Here is an 18,543-nt window from a genome sequence, read left to right on the forward strand (position 1 = left end):
CATGGGTCTCTTTATAGGATTGCCAGAGCACCCTTACCACATGGCAGCCAGCTTCCTCCAGAGCAGGTAGTCAGAGAGAGAGTGAGAGACAGAGAGCGCAAAGAAGCATCCAGGGACCCTCTTATGACCTAATCTCAAAAAGTCACACACTATCACTCTTGCCATATTCTTTCTGTTCTTTAGAAGCAAATCACTGAGTCCAGCCCCAACTCAGGGGGAGGATTGAGCTCTTTCTTCCTTTGGAAGGAGGAGCGTTCAAGAATGTGTGGACATGTTTTAAAACCACCACATCATAGTACATCATGAAATCATCCATTCCTTTAACTGTTGGACTAGTTTCCTAAATTTGATGTTCCTAAATCTCCATGTTATTATTATTACTATGTATTAATACAATAATCATTTTGAACTCTGACAGTATGCCAGACACTGTGCTTGCAGCTAGAGATTTGGAATGCATTGGTCCAATGCTTGCCTTCAAGGAGTTTATAGTTTAGTGGGAGAGGGACTATGTCATAAATATAATGCTCTTATATAAGTGACAAAAGTGAATATAAACAAAAGGCTTTGCGTTTGCACTATAAGAAGGAAACTGCAGAAATCAGAGAAGGCTTTTAGGGGTAGGTGGTATCTGAGGGCCTAGGGTAACACCTCAAGCCTAGCCACCTCTTGGTATAGAGTAGATGCTGGGAAGGTCTTTGGGGACGGACATTCTAGGCCAGGAGATGGGAATGTGCAAGGTTTGTATGGGGGATTTTCAGGTTGTCCAGGGTGGCTTTCATGGAAGGGGAAGGAAAGGGAATGGGAAGATGGATTGAGGCCAGTCTTAGAGGCTCTTATAGAATAGACAGTATTAGGGAGAAAGATTGAACTTGATTCTGAACACACTGGAGTTTTTTCAGGAGGGTAGCGAATGCTTAGATAGATGTTTTGGAGAATAGAAAAAGTTAGACCAGAGAAACCAGTGTAGCTGTGTGTATGAACTCATTCATTCACTAATTCATTCACCCATTCATTCATTCAACAAACTTTATTGCAGACCTGCTATGTTGCCAGGCATTGTTTATAGTCTAATGGGATATACACATATCTGAAATCATCACAAGATAAAATTACAATTGTGACAAGTGCTACAAAGGGAAGGTACACGGTGCAATGAGAGCACCTATTAGGGGATTTGACTTAAGCAGGAAGTTCAGGTAACTCTTTTCAGGGCAGTGATAACCCAGCTAGGGTCTGAAGGATGTCCAGCAGTAATAAGCCATGAAGGGGTAGGAATCAGCACATGCAAAGGCCGTGAAGTGAGTACAAAGGACTGAAAGAAGGCCAGTATAGTGTGAGGAGCAGGGAAGGAGAACATGGTGAGAAATAAGAAAGGAAAGGAAGTCAATCAAACCATGAATGGTCTTATTTTATTTTTTTTTAAAAATTTTTTTTTTTTTCAACGTTTATTTATTTTTGGGACAGAGAGAGACAGAGCATGAACGGGGGAGGGGCAGAGAGAGAGGGAGACACAGAATCGGAAACAGGCTCCAGACTCTGAGCCATCAGCCCAGAGCCCGATGCGGGGCTCGAACTCACGGACCGCGAGATCGTGACCTGGCTGAAGTCGGACGCTTAACCGACTGCGCCACCCAGGCGCCCCTGAATGGTCTTATTTTAATTAAGTAATTAGCAGTGCCTCCACCTATAAGGACTTCAGTTTTCAGGAAATATTCCATCAAAATAGTAAAAGCCAAATATAAAATAAAGATTATGGCAGGAGAAATACAATTTAGAATGACAAATCCAGAAAAAATAATTAAATGAATATATGAACCCTATGCAAGCAAATGGACTGGAAACTTGACCCTGAGCTTCCTGGTGGCCAAGGTAAAAAATGAAAACGTTATAGAACATTCTCAGAGCCCATTAAGAAAACACATGAGAAAATTACTTAGCGGGAAGATGCAACAGAAAGATGTACTGATAGGGCAGCTGTGGCATGAGAATGGGAAGGATTAGGAACATCAGAGGAAGACATTGCAGAGAGATTCATTGATTAGTTAATATATTACTGAGACTCTATAGTACCTGTGGATATTATCTCTCAGTATCTTTGGAGATTGTTATGGGACCAGTGATTATTATTTGTCTCTTGTATATATGTACATGATATAGAGATGGAATTTATCTTCTTTTCAAGCCAAGCTAATTTCCTTTGGTCTCTAATTGAAATTGCAGGGGATACAGTGTTTTGATTGCTATCTATTAACCATTACAGAAGTTGGTACTGCTTGGAGTGAGAGGAAAAAACAAGATGGGTTGTTTATCAGTAAGTGTAAAAATAAAGAAGCAGGGGATTTGTCCTGATTTCTCCTGCTAAAAAGCAGGATCATCTGAGGCTTTCCTGAAAATTAGGGAGAATGGCATCCTGCTTTAATTTCTTCCATCAGATTTCACTCTTGGACCCAGGCCATTTCTGCTTTGGCAAAGCAAGGGGTGCTGATGTGAGCTGTGTTCCCAGTGATGGTGCTCCAGGCTGGCCCCAGGGGAACCTTTCGAGACTGTTGTATGCAGTGGTTGCCAGAACCTCAGGCACCATCAGGTGCCTGGACGTGGGTGGGGGGATGCGGGAGGGCGGGAGGAACTCTGTTACCAATTTTAGTACCGCATAAAGAAGCCTTTCATTTTCTACCTCCTAGCAGAAGCCATCTGAAAAAGTAAATTTAGGCAAATGGCTTGAAGTTGAGCATTCTGCTTTGGACCCTGTTCTTTCTTCCAGCCTCTTGCTTTAGCTTTAGGTTTTCAGATTTTCTTCGACAAAGCCTCACAGCCTGCTCCAGGCAGAGCCCAGCGGTGGAACTCTGGTTTGGGCCACTCACAGGCCTTCTCCACCTCACAGGGCTCCGGGGCCTCTCCCTGGCTGGCATCTGGCTGCCACCCTCGTCTGCCACCAAGACCCTTAGAAAGAAGAGTGACTTCCTTTAAGAATCAGCTCATTATTGCAAAGGATTGCTGAGTCCTGGCCCTCTGTCCCGTGAACAGATGGCCTCTATGATGGTCTCCTCGGTTTACCGATAACAAGCAGTTAATCTGTTCAGTTGGCTGCTGTGTCTCCTGCTCTGGTCTTTTCTTCACGACTATGCAGCTGTGCAGCTAGTTGGTTCCACCTGGATCTTCACTTCATGCAACTTTGAAATCCTTTGGCAGCTTTCAAAGCTTCTTGCCCTGGAGAGGCCTGTCAGCTCTTCTTTTCCAGTGGAAAGTCCTCCATGGTGTTTCATCAGAGCTTCTCCCAGGGATGTCTCATCACTTCCAGCAGAGCAAAGAAACATGAAGAAAGGGTTCAGATTTAAACACTTACCTCCAGGCACTCTCCTCCCTCCTTTTAATTAATTAATGAATTAATTTTGAGAGAGAGAGAGGGGGGAAGGGGTAGAGAGGGGGGGATCAGAGGATCTGAAGTGGGCTCCACTCTGACAGCAGAGAGCCCAATTTGGGGCTCGAACACAGGAATCACCATGAGATCATGACCTGAGCCGATGCTTGACCCACTGAGCCATCTGGGCACCCCTCTCCTCCCTCCTTTTAAAAAATACTGGAGTAGGGGCACCTAAGTGTCCCTAAGCATCCAACTCTGGATTTCTGCTCAGGTCGTGATCTCAGAATTTGTGGGTTTGAGCCCCACATGGGGCTCTGGGCTGACAGCTCAGAGCCTGCTTGAGATTCTGGCTCCCTCTCTTTCTGCCCCTCCCCTGCTTGCACGTGTGCTCTCTCTCTCTCTGAAAATAAATTTAAAAACCATAAAAAAACAATAAAATAAAATAAGAACACTGGAGCCATGTAACTTTTCAGCATAAAAAGCAGTGACAATGGTGGGAATTGGAAGACAAGGTTTCTGGAAATCCTATAACTGCATAGGTGACTCAAAAAAAAAAAAAAAAAAAAAATGACCAAGCCAATCTCTAAGTCCCCACCCACTCTCGACATCTCCCAGCCAGCTTCCTGGTTTAGTGAAGGGGCTCCCCGCTGCAGCTGGTATGAGCAGCACATGGAGGGCTTACTACACCCCAGATTGCTGGCCCCACCCTAGAGGTTCTGATTCAGTGGGTCAATGAAAAGGCCTAAGAATTTGCATTTCTCACATGAACTTATTGAGGCTGGTGGTCTTAGGTCCACACTTTGAGAACGACTGCTTTAAATTTAATGTAAAGGAGGGGCGCCTGGCTCAGGTCATGGTCTTAGAGTTTGTGAGATTGAGGCCTGCATTAGGCTCTGCACTGACAACACATAGCCTGCTTGGCATTCCCTCTCTCCCTCTCTTTCTCTCTCTCTCTCTCTCTCTCTCTGCCCCTTTCTACTGCCTGACTGCACACACTCTGTCTCTCAAAATAAATAAATAAACTCTAAAAAAATAATAATAAATTTAATAGAAAGGATAAGAGTTTTGAAGACAGGTGGGTTTGGGCCTGAGTCCCAAACCAGCAGCTTACCAGCCATGTGACTTTGGGGCATATGCCTGAGCATCTCTGATCTAATTTCTTCATTCTTAATATGGGGTAAATAATATCTACCCCACAGTTCATTGATCCAACACATATTTGTCATATAACTATTGCAGTACCAAGGTTCTAAGCTAGCTGGTGGGGACATGACAATGAATGAGACCATCTTTGATGTCAAGGGATTTGGGGTAGTTGTAAAGATTAAAAAGAGAAAATTTGCAAAGTTTGAAGACCCTGAGAGATGTCTATTAAATATTCATTTCATTTCCCTCAGAGGAGGTAACATGATGCTGCTTTTACTCTTTTCAGGAGGGGGTGTCCAAAAAAGTCATCCTCAAATTTTATAGTATAGGGCCTAGAGTCATACTTCTCTCTTTGTCTAGATAGAAAATATGAGGTATGGGCACTGGTGTCAGTTTAGTCGTGTCCTCCAAAACTCATATGTACCTTGGAGTAACCCCGATGTCCTCCAGCACCTCAGAATGTGCCCTTATTTGAAATTTGGGTTTTGGCAGACTGTAGTCAAGATGAGGTCATTTGGGTGGGCCCTATTCCAATATGACTAGTGTCCTTATAAAAAGTGGAAATTTGGACACAGACACACACACACACACACACACAAGGGAGAATGCCATGCAAAGATTGGGGTTATGTTGCTGCAAACCAAGGAAATCCCAGAAGTTGTCGGCCATCACCAGAAGCTAGGAGGGAGGCATGGAACAGATTCTCCCTCTCTCGTCCTGTAAAATGAAAACTGTACTGGTGCCTATATATGCCGGGACCGCCTTGATCATATTGGTATCTCCTCACCATATCCATAGTAAATATTTTAGCTGAATTACTCTGAAGTAAAGCAGGAAACATCTCAAAGGATTATGGTGAAGGCATAGGGTCGGAATAGAGATACGGTAGAAGTAAGCAGGGGCCAGGGAGTGAAGTGAACCTTGCAGGGAGTCCGGTGCTTACTCTGAGGGCAATGGTGGGGCAGTGGTACGTTATGTTTTGTGGTTCAAGTGGGTCACTCTGGCTGTGGCCTGGAGAGTGGCTTGGAGGAAAGGAGGGAGCCAAGCCCAGGAGACAAGTGAGGAGGCTCCTCTAGGCAAGAAGTAATTGTGTTTTGTCTTCATTGGTAGCAGTGTGGATGGAGAGAGGTGGACTGACTCAAAAGATATTGTGGAGGTAGAAAACAGGTCTCAGTGATTACGTGGGGCCTAAGAGAGGTGTCAGGAACACAGTTGCTGGCTTGAACAAGTACTGAATGTAGCAGTTTCAATATCAGAGCAAAAAGACAATGCCAAGACTGGTATTTTATCTTTTAAAGTGTTTGGGGGAGTGGCTGGGTGGCTCAGTCAGTTGGCCATAAGACTCCTGAATTCTGCTCAGGTCATGATCCTCATGGTTCATGGGATCAAGCCCTGAGTCAGGCTCTGCATTGACTCACTCTGCACTGTGATGCCTGCTTGGGATTCTGTCTCTGCCCCTCCTACACATGTGCACGAGCACATGTTCTTTCTCTCTCTTGAAATAAATAAATAAACTTAAAAAAAAAAACCCTACTTTAAAAAAGTGTTTGGAATTTATTAAATATTTTAAAGAAATAAGTAAAACTAAATATTTAAACATTTTTTGAAGTTTTATTTATTTTGAGAGAGAGAGAGGACACGTGCACATGAGTTGGGGAGGGGCAGAGAGAGAAGGAGAGAGAGAATCCCAAGCAGGCTCTGCGCTGTCAGCACAGAGCCCAACTCAGTGCTTGATCTCCCAAACCATGAGATCATGAGCTGAGATGAAATCAAGGCTCCCCCACTCAACCAGCTGAGCTACTCAAGCACCCCACTAAATAGTCAGACTTTTCAAGTGCACCTTCTATAACACATTAAGTAAATCACATTCATAAAAATATAAACATTATTATCATTCTCATATAAATTGTTAGCAGATAAAATTAATGAAAATAAAGTATTATTCAACAAACCCTAAAGACCATTATTGCTACCACAGGTGGATTACGGTATCATTCAGTTAGGTATGGAACACCAGGTGGGGAGGGGAGTTAAGAACTATTTTTTTTTTTTTTTTTTACTTTTTATTAAAAAAATTTTGGGGCGCCTGGGTGGCGCAGTCGGTTAAGCGTCCGACTTCAGCCAGGTCACGATCTCGCGGTCCGTGAGTTCGAGCCCCGCGTCAGGCTCTGGGCTGATGGCTCAGAGCCTGGAGCCTGTTTCCGATTCTGTGTCTCCCTCTCTCTCTGCCCCTCCCCCGTTCATACTCTGTCTCTCTCTGTCCCAAAAATAAATAAACGTTGAAAAAAAAAAATTAAAAAAAAAAAAATTTTAATGTTTTATTTATTTTTGAGAGAGAGAGACAGACAGACAGACAGACTATGAGTGGGGGAGGGGCAGAGAGAGAGAGGGAGACACAGAATCTGAAACAGGCTCCAGGCTCTGAGCTGTCAGCACAAAGCCCGACGCGGGGCTCAAACTGGGAACAACGAGATCATGACCCAGGCTGAAGTCAGATGCTTAACCAACTGAGCCACCCAGGTGCCCCTATTATTTTTTTTTAATGTTTTATTTATTTTTGAGAGGGCGTGAGTGGGGGAGGAGTGGAGAGGGAGGGGGACACAGGATCTGAAGCGGGCTATGTGCTGACAGCAGCAAGCCTGTTTTGGGGCTCGAACTCACAAACCGAACCATGAGATCATGACCTGAGCCAAAGTCACATGCTCAACCTACAGAGCCACCCAGACACCCTGAGAACTATTTTAAAATGTTGGTTCTGATGTGCCTGACGAAAACCTGCATAGGCAATTAAAGCTAAGGGTCAGGGGCACCTGGGCAGCTCAGTCAGTTAAGCATCCGACTCTTGATTTTGGTTGAGGTCATGATCTCACGGTTCAAGGTTTGTGGGATCAAGCCCGGCCTTGGGCTCTGCTCTGACAGCACGGAGTCTGCTTGGGATTTTTCTCTCTTCCTCTCTCTCTGCCCTTTCCCCACTCATGTGAGCACTCTCTGTCTTTCAAAATAAATAAGTAAACTTAAAAAAAATAAGGATAAGGATCAGGAGCTCTGGGGTAAGGGCTGAGCTCAAAGTATAAACTTGGAATTATCAGTCCATGAAGGCAATTGAAACTTTGGAAATAGCTTTGTGTAAGCGATTTGAACTGAGCTTTAGGAAAGTCTAGGATTTTAATTGAACTAGAAGATGTGTAGGTAGAAGGATGGATTTACAAACTGAGGAAAAGAGCAAAGCAAAGAAAGCTATGGTGTTAAGATTAAGTGGATACTGTTAGCCGTGCGCTGGCCAATGTTTAACAACTTGCTCTTCAGAGGTGAAGGGAAACCCTGGTTTATCGTGTTTGCTGATTTCCGTGGTATAAATGCTCCCATTAGAGTCACTGTCAAGCTATCCGCGTCACTGAGCATGGGGTTGGGAACAGATGAGCACAATCAGCTGTTGTAAGCTCATGTTGTGAGCAAGTGAACTTAGCCCACAGCTAGACGCAGTCCTGATGGAGAGGGAGGGTTCTATCTGGGAGTGGTGTTGGATACATTGAAGATAAAGTGAATGACTAGTGTGGCTGTGAAGACAGATGACAAGTGTTGACAAGGAGGTGGAGAAATCGAAACCTTCATACATCGCTTCTCGGCCTTTTGGCCAAGATCAAGTGTAGAAACCTTCATACAGTGCTGCTGGGAATATAAAATGGTGCAGCCACTGTGGAAGGCAGTTCGGCAGTTCTTCAAGAAGTAAACGTGGAGTTACCATATGACCGAGCAATTCCACTCCTAACTATATTTCCAAGAGAACTGAAACATGTTAACACAAAAACTTGTCCATGAATACTCATAGCAGCAATATTAACAATAGCCAAAAAGTGGAAACATCCCAAATGTCCGAGTAATGAATGGATAAATAAAATGTGGTATATCCATACAATGGAATGTTATTGGGCCATAAAAAGAAATTAAATACTGATACAAGCTACCACATGGAGGAACCTCTGAAAACCTTACGCTAAGTAAGAGAAGTCAGATACAAAAGGCTGTCTATTGGGGGCGCCTGGCTGGCTAAGTTGGTAGAGCATGAGACTCTTCATCTCTGGGTCATGAGTTCAAGCCCCATGTTGGGTGTAGAGATTACAAATAAAATAAAATAAAATAAAATAAAATAAAATAAAATAAAACGGCCACCTATTGTATAATGCCATTTATGTGAAATGTCTGTAATAGATAAATCCATGACACATAGAGTAGACTGGTGGTTGCCAGGAGCTGGGGGAGGGGAAGATGGAGAGTGAATGTTGATTGGTAAGATTTTGAGGACTCTTAACCCCCAGTTTGAGAAACAATATTCTAAGAGATTGTGGCATGGCAGCTGTTCAGATATGTTTGCTTCATTGGAATTATTGAAGCCCTGACTGCTGACCTGGCTCTCCAGGCTGGAAGTCTCTCCACCAGGTCAAGTTCTCCATCACAAACAGCTAACACATCTGAATATGAAGCTGTCCTTGGAGAGCTTTGCATAGGCCAAGCCTAGTTGGCCTGTGTCTTTCATGCATGATTAAAAGCTCAGGTGAAAAAAATCTGATGGAACATTTTGATCTCATTAAAAACCAAGAAAAGCACATCTTTGAAATATAATCTCATAAAACCCTGCTTGTAGACAGATGTGTGTACCAAATTCTCACCTATCAGAAAGGGATTGAAATTTATAAAGGGACATTTTGTTTCCTGGCGACAAAGCCATTTCAATCCTAGGGATATTTACAAGCAATACCAAAAAGCTCTCTGCACCTGACAGACTGGCTGCAGGTACCAAGTGTCTAAATGTCAGCAACCAGCCTCTCTCTTGGAGAGATTAGCTTTGGAGGAGTTGTTGAGGGAGAAAAAGTGGAAAAAGGACAGATGTTATTTCATATGTATGAGCAGACTGGGATTAGGGGGTGAGTCAAGACGGGTGGTAAACAGCAAGGGGAACCAGGGAGGTCTAACTGCTGCTGTCATCATTGCTGTTAGGCCAGAAATGGCTCCTTCCTCATAGCCCTCACAGAAAGAGGAGTGAAGAGCCTGGGCACTCCCTCCATGAGCTCTCTGCAGGCAGGGTCAGCTGGCTTTGTTTTCTTTTTTCTTTTTGTTAGCCAATTTACAAAGAGCTGAACATAATCTCCTAATTGTCCTGAGAATTTGATGTTACTCAGTTTGGGTGGGTGGGTGCGATCCACTCAATCATCTTAGCAGGGCATTGTCATCCCTGTTTTATGGGCACAGGGTTTAACAACGGGTCCGCGGTTGTGCAGGACAAGATGAGAGTCTGGATCCCTGGGGTCTAATCCAGAGCGCCTTGCACAACTCCAGAACCACTCTAGAGTCTGCCCTTTTGCCACCATTCAGTCACTCAACAAATACTAATTGATAGTGATTGTGTCAGGCACTGTTCTGGGCCCTTGGGCTACATCAGTGAACAAAAACAAAGATGCCTCTTCTTATGTTGTTTCCATCTGATCTGGAGTGAGGGCAAGGGCAGAAATAGACAATAAACACAACGAAAAGTTAAGTTAGAAAGTGTGTTTGAAGGTGGTAAGTGTATAGAAGAAAGGAGTCACTTAGGATTTGAAAATCGATAGGGTGGGAGGGGAGGAATTACAATTGTAAATAGGGAGGTGGAAGCAGGAGGAATAATATCAGGGGCCTTGGTAGGTGCTGAAGGGGAGGATGCACGTAAAGAGAGGAGCCCCAGAGCCGGGTGCAAGGGTGCTCGTACGTGTCACTAATGGTGGCTGTCGTTACCACACCAGTTCCATCTCCTGTGCCCAAAGTGGACAGGCAGCTCTAGTTCCAGACAGGCTGGACAGCAGGGTCCTACCACTCCCAGGGCCTGGTGGCACAAACTGCCCCAGCTGGGTGTGAAGACCCAGCAACCAGTTTTGTGTAATGTGCCCATGGTCAAATGAGCTGGGGTGACCGGGTGCCGTCTGCGGTTTTTGATCAAAACGGGAGTTGAAAACCCCAGAGTCGAATAGAAAATGCTGAAAGAAGGGACAGCGGAAGGCCAAGGCTCCCCCATCCTCCTTCAGACTGGGAGCCCCGGGGCTCCCAGCTCCGTGTTGCTAGGCAACAGCACACAGATTGAGGGCAGCCAGCAGGGGCCAGCCTGCCTGGGGTCTGTTTGCTTTGGCTGCTGCTGGGTCTGGTACCTGTTCCGGGGGAGAGGCTGTGGCACTTGGAAGCAAACACCTGACTGTGTAGGGTTATTAAAGGAAAGCCAAAAAGCCATCCTTGACTCTGAGTCGGCCTCAGGGCCTGCAATTCCACCTTTAGCAATTTGCTCCTTCAAGCAAAGTCTGTGGTGTCAAACTTTTTGGGGGCTAAAACAAAATCTTAACTGAGAAGACTAAATATGCAGAAGAGATTTTAGGGAGGAAAATATTGCTTCATTAAAGGGGGGAATCCCTACTCCCGGCTGAAGGGGCTTTCTAAACCCCTAGATTCTGAACCATAATTTGAAAATCCTTGGCTTAAAGTATTTCAGCCCCCTGTTAAAAAGTGAACAGCCTTTGTTCAGCAAAATATTAAGCTATTTTATTTTATTTTATTTTATTTTATTTTAATTTTATATTTTTAAATGTTTATTTTTGAGAGAGAGACAGAGCGTAAGTGGGGCAGTGGCAGAGAGAGAGGGAGACAGAATCTGAAGCAGGCTCCAGCCTCTGAGTTGTCAGCACAGAGCCTGACACGGGGCTTGAACCTGGGAACAGCAAGATCATGACCTGAGCCAAAGTCGGACACTTAACCAACTGAGCCACTCAGGCGCCCCAATATTAAGCTATTTTAAAATTACTAATATGTTATGACATATTTTCATGGTTTTCTGCTGGGGTAAGGATGGTGGAGAACAGACTCCTCTGAGGATCTGATGAAATCTGTACACCCTCTGCCCAGGAAAATGCACATACGTGAAATTCTGCATCTGGTTGTATCGGGGAAGTTGTCCATAGACCGTAGATTAAGGAGCTCTCTGTCTTTCAGGACATTTGTTTATCTGATTTACTTCCAAATGGGACAATACTTAAGTCTTGAGAAGAGTGAGTTTTGAAGGAGGGAGGGAGGAGAATCAGAATCTTAGGGATGGAGTCTGTATTTTTAACATGATCTCCAAGCAGTTGTGATGATCAGGTAGGCATGGGCATCAGGACTCTGGAGGTGATTTGTCTAGCCCCTAAGGCCCAGGAGACACTGCTGTGAGTTGGCAGCCCTAATGAGGGTGAGGAAGAGGGAGGGAGAGAGAGAGAAGCCCTGCTTTCCCCCTCTAGTCTGACAAGCTGGAGAATAGGAAAGGAATCTCCATCCTGCTCTTCGTAATGGGAAACTGAGGTTACTTGTGCCCCTGAGCCTCAGCCAGGCCCTCCACTCAAAATTCAAATGAGGCACTCCAAAGCAAAAAGAACAAAGACCAGTACTTCAGGACACCATCCAGCTAGGACTGGGCCTAAGAAAGAGTCTCATTTGGGACACTGATGTTCAAATTCCGATATTTGTGGTTTTCCATGTTCCGTACTAATGAGAGGTCATTCCTCCCTCCTAGCAAAGGGTTAGTGTCTCCTTAATAGTCAGGATTGCTTAATGGGATCTGCTCCCATCTGGGTCAGGTGCTTTCCAAGCAAAGAAGCATTTGCCACTGAGTCAACAAATAACCTATTGATCCCGCTGTACCAAGCTTGGGGAGTTTTAACTGGTCTACCTCGCCTCCATCCTGACATTCTCTTCGGAGGATCTGGTTTTCAGGGACAGCGAGGGGACAGGAGAATGAACCTGCAGTTGGGGGAAGAGCAGGAGGCGGCCTTCTCCAGACCCCAACGCCTGTAGTCAAAATCCGGGTTTACTTAAGAACCTGTTTCTTGACGCAGGCCCTATCCCAGCCAAGACAAACCCAAGTCGTGTTTCTCTCCTGCTTCCTTGGGTGGTTGTGACTTTATGCTGCATGACTTGGTGGTTCTCGGACTTGGAATATGAGACGCTGGTTGGCTCTGTCTCTCCTGCCTGTGGTGGGGGATGTATCCCCTTCCCCCGACTGTAGTTGCTGCAGTAATCCTTCCTCCTGTCAATGTTTTGCTCAAGTGGAGCCATTTATCCAAAATGAACAGTTAAGATGTGTGCATTCCAATGTGTATAAATTTTACCTAAAAAAAAAAAACAAAAAAACAGCAACAACTTCCAGAAGGGAGGAGTGGGTGGAAGTAAATGGGGAATGAGTAGAGGTAGATGAAGAATGACAGAAATTAAGAATTGAAGCTGGGGAGTGGGGGTCATCATATTCTGTTCCAAAATTCTTGTTTTGACATTCGCCACAATAAAAAGAAAAAAAAGTACTTAGAGATGTCTGTTTTCTCTTAGAAGTCTCCCTACATGCCCCTTCCCCACTCAAGAATCTTGAAGAAACTCATACCCTTTACCCTAGTAATTCCACTTCTGGGAATGTATCCAAATCAAATAATGAGAGATGCACAGAAGGCTTCATAGTAGTGCTATTTAAAATAAGAAAAAGTTGGACAAAATTCCATGTTAAAGGAACTGCAGTGCAATCATTAAAGCCACGGGAAAGTGCTTGTGACCGAAATTGTAAAAAAAAAAAAAAAAAAAAAAAAAAGAGTACAAAACTCCACACTGTATGATCTTCATTTGATTTTTAGAAATGCATGTGCATGTATAGAAAAAGAATGTGGAAAGGAATACAATCATAGGTTTAAAGTAGTGATCTCTGTTTGCTGGGCTTGTAGATTTTTATTTTCATTTTAATTCTAGCCTATATTTTCATCTTTTCTACAATGCACATTGAGCACTTTGACAATTATTTTAAAGACTGAGAAGTGCCATTTTGAAGGAAGCAGGAGGAAAAGGTGGAAGAAAGAACAGATTTCCATGCAGGTCCTAGCCGTAAAATAGTAAGGTACTGGAACTGGAAGGAATCTTGCAAGTGGCCTAAATCCAAATTTCTCAGTTACAGATGAGAAGACTGAGGCCCAGAAGAGTCAAACGACCCCCTCGGCTGTTTGTTGTCAGTCTCTCAGACTGCTTGTTTTAGCACCACACGGAGCCCTTACTTCCCTCCCAGGAACTTCGCAGCTCCAGAGTGTGCCGTGTTAACCCCTGCAGGCCCCGCTTGGGGAGCAGCCTTTTGTCTTTCCAGTCTAGGCCACCTGTTGCCAGCGTCCTTGGCCAGCGGGGCTGCAGAAATGACCTGACAGGAAGAAGGCCAGAGGAGCAAGGGGCCAACTGCCGCCCGATCACAGTGCCTCTCCCTCTGACAGTTCCAGCCAACTATCCCTGCCTACTCGGTTCTGCTGTGGTTACTTCTAAGGAGTGAGGTTAAATGTTTGTGGGGTCTGGCCTTGTGGCTTTCAGGCCATCATGAGTTGAAAAAGAAACAGTGCAGTTCAATGGTTACTGTCACGTTGGAGTCAAGAGACGTGTTACAGTCTTTGCCAGAGTCTTTACACATGGTCTTAGTCCGTTCTGGCTACTATAACAGAACACTACGGACTGGGTAGCTTAAAAGGCAAACGTTTCTTACTCATGGTTCCAGAGACTAGGAAGTCAAAGATCAAGGTGTAGGCAAATTCATCGTCTGGTGAGAGCACTCTGCCTGGTTTGCAGATAACCCTTTTCTCACTGTAGCCTCACATGGCTCTGTTCCTCTTTTTTTTTTTTTTTTCTTTTTCATGTTTATTTTTGAGATAGAGAGTGCCAGCGGGGGAGAAGAAGAGAGAGGGGGGGGACAGAGGATCAGAGCCCGATGCGGGGCTCAAACCCAAAGCCATGAGATCATGGCCTAAGCCGAAGTGGGACGCTTAACCAACTAAGCCACCTAGGTGTCCTGACACTAATCTCTTCTTGAAGGCTCTACCCTCAGGCCCTAATTACCCACCAAAGGCCTCACCTCCAAATACTATCTTATCAGGGCTTCAACATATGAATTGGTTGGGGGTGGGCACAAATGTGCAGCCCATAACAGTTATCAAAACCTTCTCTGGAGAACGTGGGGGCAAGCAGGAGTATGCAATGATAACTAACTGTAGAGAATGGTGGAAGACCAGAAATAAGCCTACCTATGTGTTTATGGTCTGTCTCCTCCCTGTGCCATCCCTGCCAGCACACTCCCCACCATGCCCACATCTACACCCTTAAGAGCTGTGACTGTCTCGGATACCACTGCTTCACCAGAACCTAGCACATAAGAGACCCTCAGTAACTACTTGTTGAACGCGGTATATGAGTAAACACCATTTTCCTAGAATGTGGAAGACCCGACATGTTCCAAGCTAACGGTATTCCCAGAGTTTAAACATTTTAGTTCCAAAAGAGCAGAATGTTTGAAAAACAGTTATTTTTTAGCACTTAATATTTATTTATACAACTGTAACACGATGCTTCCAAACAGTTGTCAGTAGCCAACACATAAGCACCAGGGAACTGCCATGGGCGTATCCAGTGAGAGTGTCATAATGTCCGCTCTGTCTGTTGCCTTCCACTTTTTCCTCCACTCCTCCCTCTTGGTGTCTTTTGAATTTGGCATCTATCTATCTATCTATATATATATCTACATATATATATAGGTAGATATACTTTTTAAATATATATATTTAAAAATATATATACATATATAGAGAGAGATAGATAGATACACACTTTGGGGGATATTTCTTTTTTTTTTATTTCTTTTTTATGTTTGATTTATTTTTGAGGACAAGAGAGACAGAGCACAAGCAGGGGAGGGGCAGAGAGAGAGGGAAACATAGAATCTGAAACAGGCTCCAGGCTCTGAGCTGTCAGCCCAGAGCCCAAATGCGGGGCTCAAACTCACAGACCGCAAGATCATGACCTAAGTCGAAGTCAGACGCTTAACCAACTGAGCCACCCAGGCACCCCTGGGAGGATATTTCTTAAATGCAACTACCAGATCATAGATTTCTACTCTCTGGGGTACTTAATAGGATAAATCAGAGGTTGGGCATTTTCCTGTGGCATAATCTTTTTTTTAATTATTTTTTTTTAATTGTGGTAAAATACACATAGCATAAAATTATCTTGAACATTAAAAAGAATTTTTAATGTTTATTTATCTTAGAGACAGAGCGTGAGTGGGGGAGGGGCAGAAAGCGAAAGAGAGAGAGAGAGAGAGAGAGAGAGAGAGAGAGAGAGACAGAATCTGAAGCAGGCTCCAGGCTCTGAGCTGTCAGCACAGGGCCCGAAGTGGGGCTCGAAACCACGAACCACGAGATCATGACTTGAGCCAAAGCCAGACGCTTAACTGCCTGAGCCCCCCAGATGCTCCTATCTTGACCATTTTTAACTGAACAGGTCAGGCATTAAGTAGCCATCACCACCATCCATTGACAGAACCCTTTTCATCTTGCAAAACTGAAATTCTGTACTCAGGGGCCCAGTCCCCAGCAACCACTAATTCTACTTTTTCTCTCTATGAATTTGAGAGGTACTGTGGGTACCTCATATAAGTGGAATCATACACTATTTGTCCTTTGGTGAGTGGCTTAATACAATTGGCATAATTTTCCTGTGCCAACAGACAGCTCAGCATTTGACCAAGGAAGTTCCAACTTAGGGATTTTTTTCTTCTCGTCTCTCATATTCCCCAGGAGTATCGCATGTGGCTGGAGGATTTAGGGGAGGGCAGATTAACTAAGGTGCCCACCCCTCATTTCCAAACCCTACCCTTCTTTTCCTGATGACAGGTAGCAGCCACTGCCTACTGTGCCCTGTTTGAAATTGTGAGTTGGATATGTGCACAGGGGAGTGAGGAACTGTGTGCTAGACATACATGCTGAATATATTTGTGGGTCTCCTTTGTGAATCTGTATGTTATGCAGACTATACGCTTTCAAAGATCACTGGGTGAACTGAGGTACTGTTGGGGATTTGATTTGTTCACAGAATGCTGAATATAGCCCAGGAGCGCTGCCATTTATATCTCTGATTTAACTATCTGTCTAAGCTTATATTGTGAATAGTGAGATCTCAAAGGATAGTTTAGATTTGAAACAGCTGCAGTAGACCCAGCCACTTTGGATGGTGGAAATATCCCCAAGTGACATGAAATAAATTAGCACATATTGAAAAGGGAATTTTCTAAGGCTTGGAACCACCATTTTCCCGGCAAACCCCCCACCCAAGTGGCACCCAGGGGACACCAAATGAAAGGCGATGAAAAGAAATGGACTTGGCCCGTGTGTCTCCAAAACGCCAAATGTAGTCAGAGTGAACTTAAATTATCTGCCCGAACAGATTAGATATTTTAACACCAATTCTCAGGCCTCCGAAGCAAGCCTGTCAGCTGGCACACAACCAACACTGTCTTATTTAATTTTCAGATTTGGCTGTTAAACTTGGCCCAGTGTGAGTCTGTGTTTGATTGGGTGTATAAGGATGGTGGATTTCTGGTGGGAAGGCCTGGGTTCTAGCTCAGTGACTTACCAGCTGTGTGAACTTAGGCCATTTCTCCCCTGTGTGAGTATTTCCTCACCTGTACAGTGAGGGAAGCACTCCTGCTCTGCTTGCCTTATGGGGAATTTGAAGATCAAATGAGACTGTGTTTGGGAATCGTAAAATCACTATGCAGATGACCAGCTTAATCATGCTCACAGTGGGGACATCAAATCCTTTCTGCCCGGTTCACTCAATTCTGCATTTAATTTACATACTGTGAATTTTACCCCTCATTCTTGCAGTAAAACCCTTTGGGGAGTATCATATTTAGACCTGGAATTGCTATATGTGTAGTTGCTCTCTTCACCTTGGAGTCCTCTGAGATAAGGAAAAGACTGGAATTGGGGGTGGGGGGAATAGACCCAGAGAGATGGTAGCCCAAGGGCACAAAGAATCCTGATGTTTTTCTTTCCTAGATGACACTGACGTCTAAGTCCAAAGCCAAAGATTCTCATCAAAAGTTAGGCTCACTGGGGCAGCTGGGTGGCTCAGTCAGTTAGGCATCCGACTCTTGATTTCAACTTACAGTTGATGGGATTGAGCCCTGTGTTGGGCTTTGCGCTGACGGCACAGGACCTGCTTGGGATTCTCTCTCTCCTTCTCTCTCTGCTCCTCCCCTGCTTGCATGCACTTTCTCCCTCTCAAAATAAATAAACGAACATAAAAAAATTAGAACTCCCAAAACAGTTCCCCCAATTTTCCCCTTCTCCGCATCTTCTCCCTTTGGATGAAATTGCTGAGTTTGTATGTTGCTATCTTGAGCCATACTGGGCACAGCACTTAGTAACTCTAATGGCTGGGCATAGAATATATATTTGGTAAATATTTAAAATAGAGGGAAATAAAATTGTTCTCTTATCATCTTGAGTTTCTGAAACTACAGCTCGAGAAACAACACGTTCACTATATTTCCACAAATCTGAAGTGCCATTGCTTCTTAGACCCACCGTTTTTTACGTATTGCAAAGAGAGGAAAAGCTTTATCAGTTAAAATATGACACGGTGCTTCCTTATTGTGTCAATTATAAGCCACTTTGATTTCACAGATGTTAAAATGTGAAATAAATATGCATTTTAGAATAAATGAAATGCAGTGTGTTTACCTCTTCCAAAAGGTAAAGCTTTCTGCTTTTCATTCTGATGCATTCTTAGATCAGCAAACTTCAAAATGGTCTCATTTTTAGTCTCAGCTCCTTGCATTTACACGTGGTATGCAATCATGCTCTTATGTGGGTTGAAAGGGGACATTAAATTGATTTTTCTTATGGACACAATAGTACCAAGTACTTCCCTGCACTTGAATATAGATTTAGGTAAGGGCGGATTATAAAATACTTGTCAGAGCCAAAATGATAATAGTTCTGTGATCTGTTGTTTATTACAAGATTTAAAAGAGTGAGAAATGTTTAAGGGCATTTGATGGATCTATTGTGGGTTTTTTTTATCCTCCCAAATAGTGCTTTTTATTACTTTTGTTGTTACTGTTGTTCTATTTAATGCTTGATTGGGCTGTTTTGTGGCTCTTATTTAGGTTATTGTTAGTTCAGTAAAGCAAC

The 18,543-nt window shown here is 44.0% G+C and overlaps 1 protein-coding gene and 1 long non-coding RNA gene across 5 annotated transcripts in view; one reads left to right on the forward strand and one right to left on the reverse strand.

The window, feature by feature from the left end:
* Window positions 1-18,543, forward strand: part of ELAPOR1 (endosome-lysosome associated apoptosis and autophagy regulator 1) — a 73,785-nt gene that overhangs the window by 18,187 nt on the left and 37,055 nt on the right. The window lies entirely within an intron of this gene.
* LOC123598379 lies at window positions 1,908-17,553 on the reverse strand. Its single transcript, XR_006712574.1, has 2 exons — window positions 17,514-17,553; window positions 1,908-3,294 (listed from the first exon to the last, which is right to left on the reverse strand). It is a non-coding gene; the product is annotated as an uncharacterized LOC123598379 (long non-coding RNA).

This window comes from Leopardus geoffroyi, chromosome C1, assembly GCF_018350155.1.
Source record: "Leopardus geoffroyi isolate Oge1 chromosome C1, O.geoffroyi_Oge1_pat1.0, whole genome shotgun sequence".
NCBI classification, from domain to species: domain Eukaryota; kingdom Metazoa; phylum Chordata; class Mammalia; order Carnivora; family Felidae; genus Leopardus; species Leopardus geoffroyi.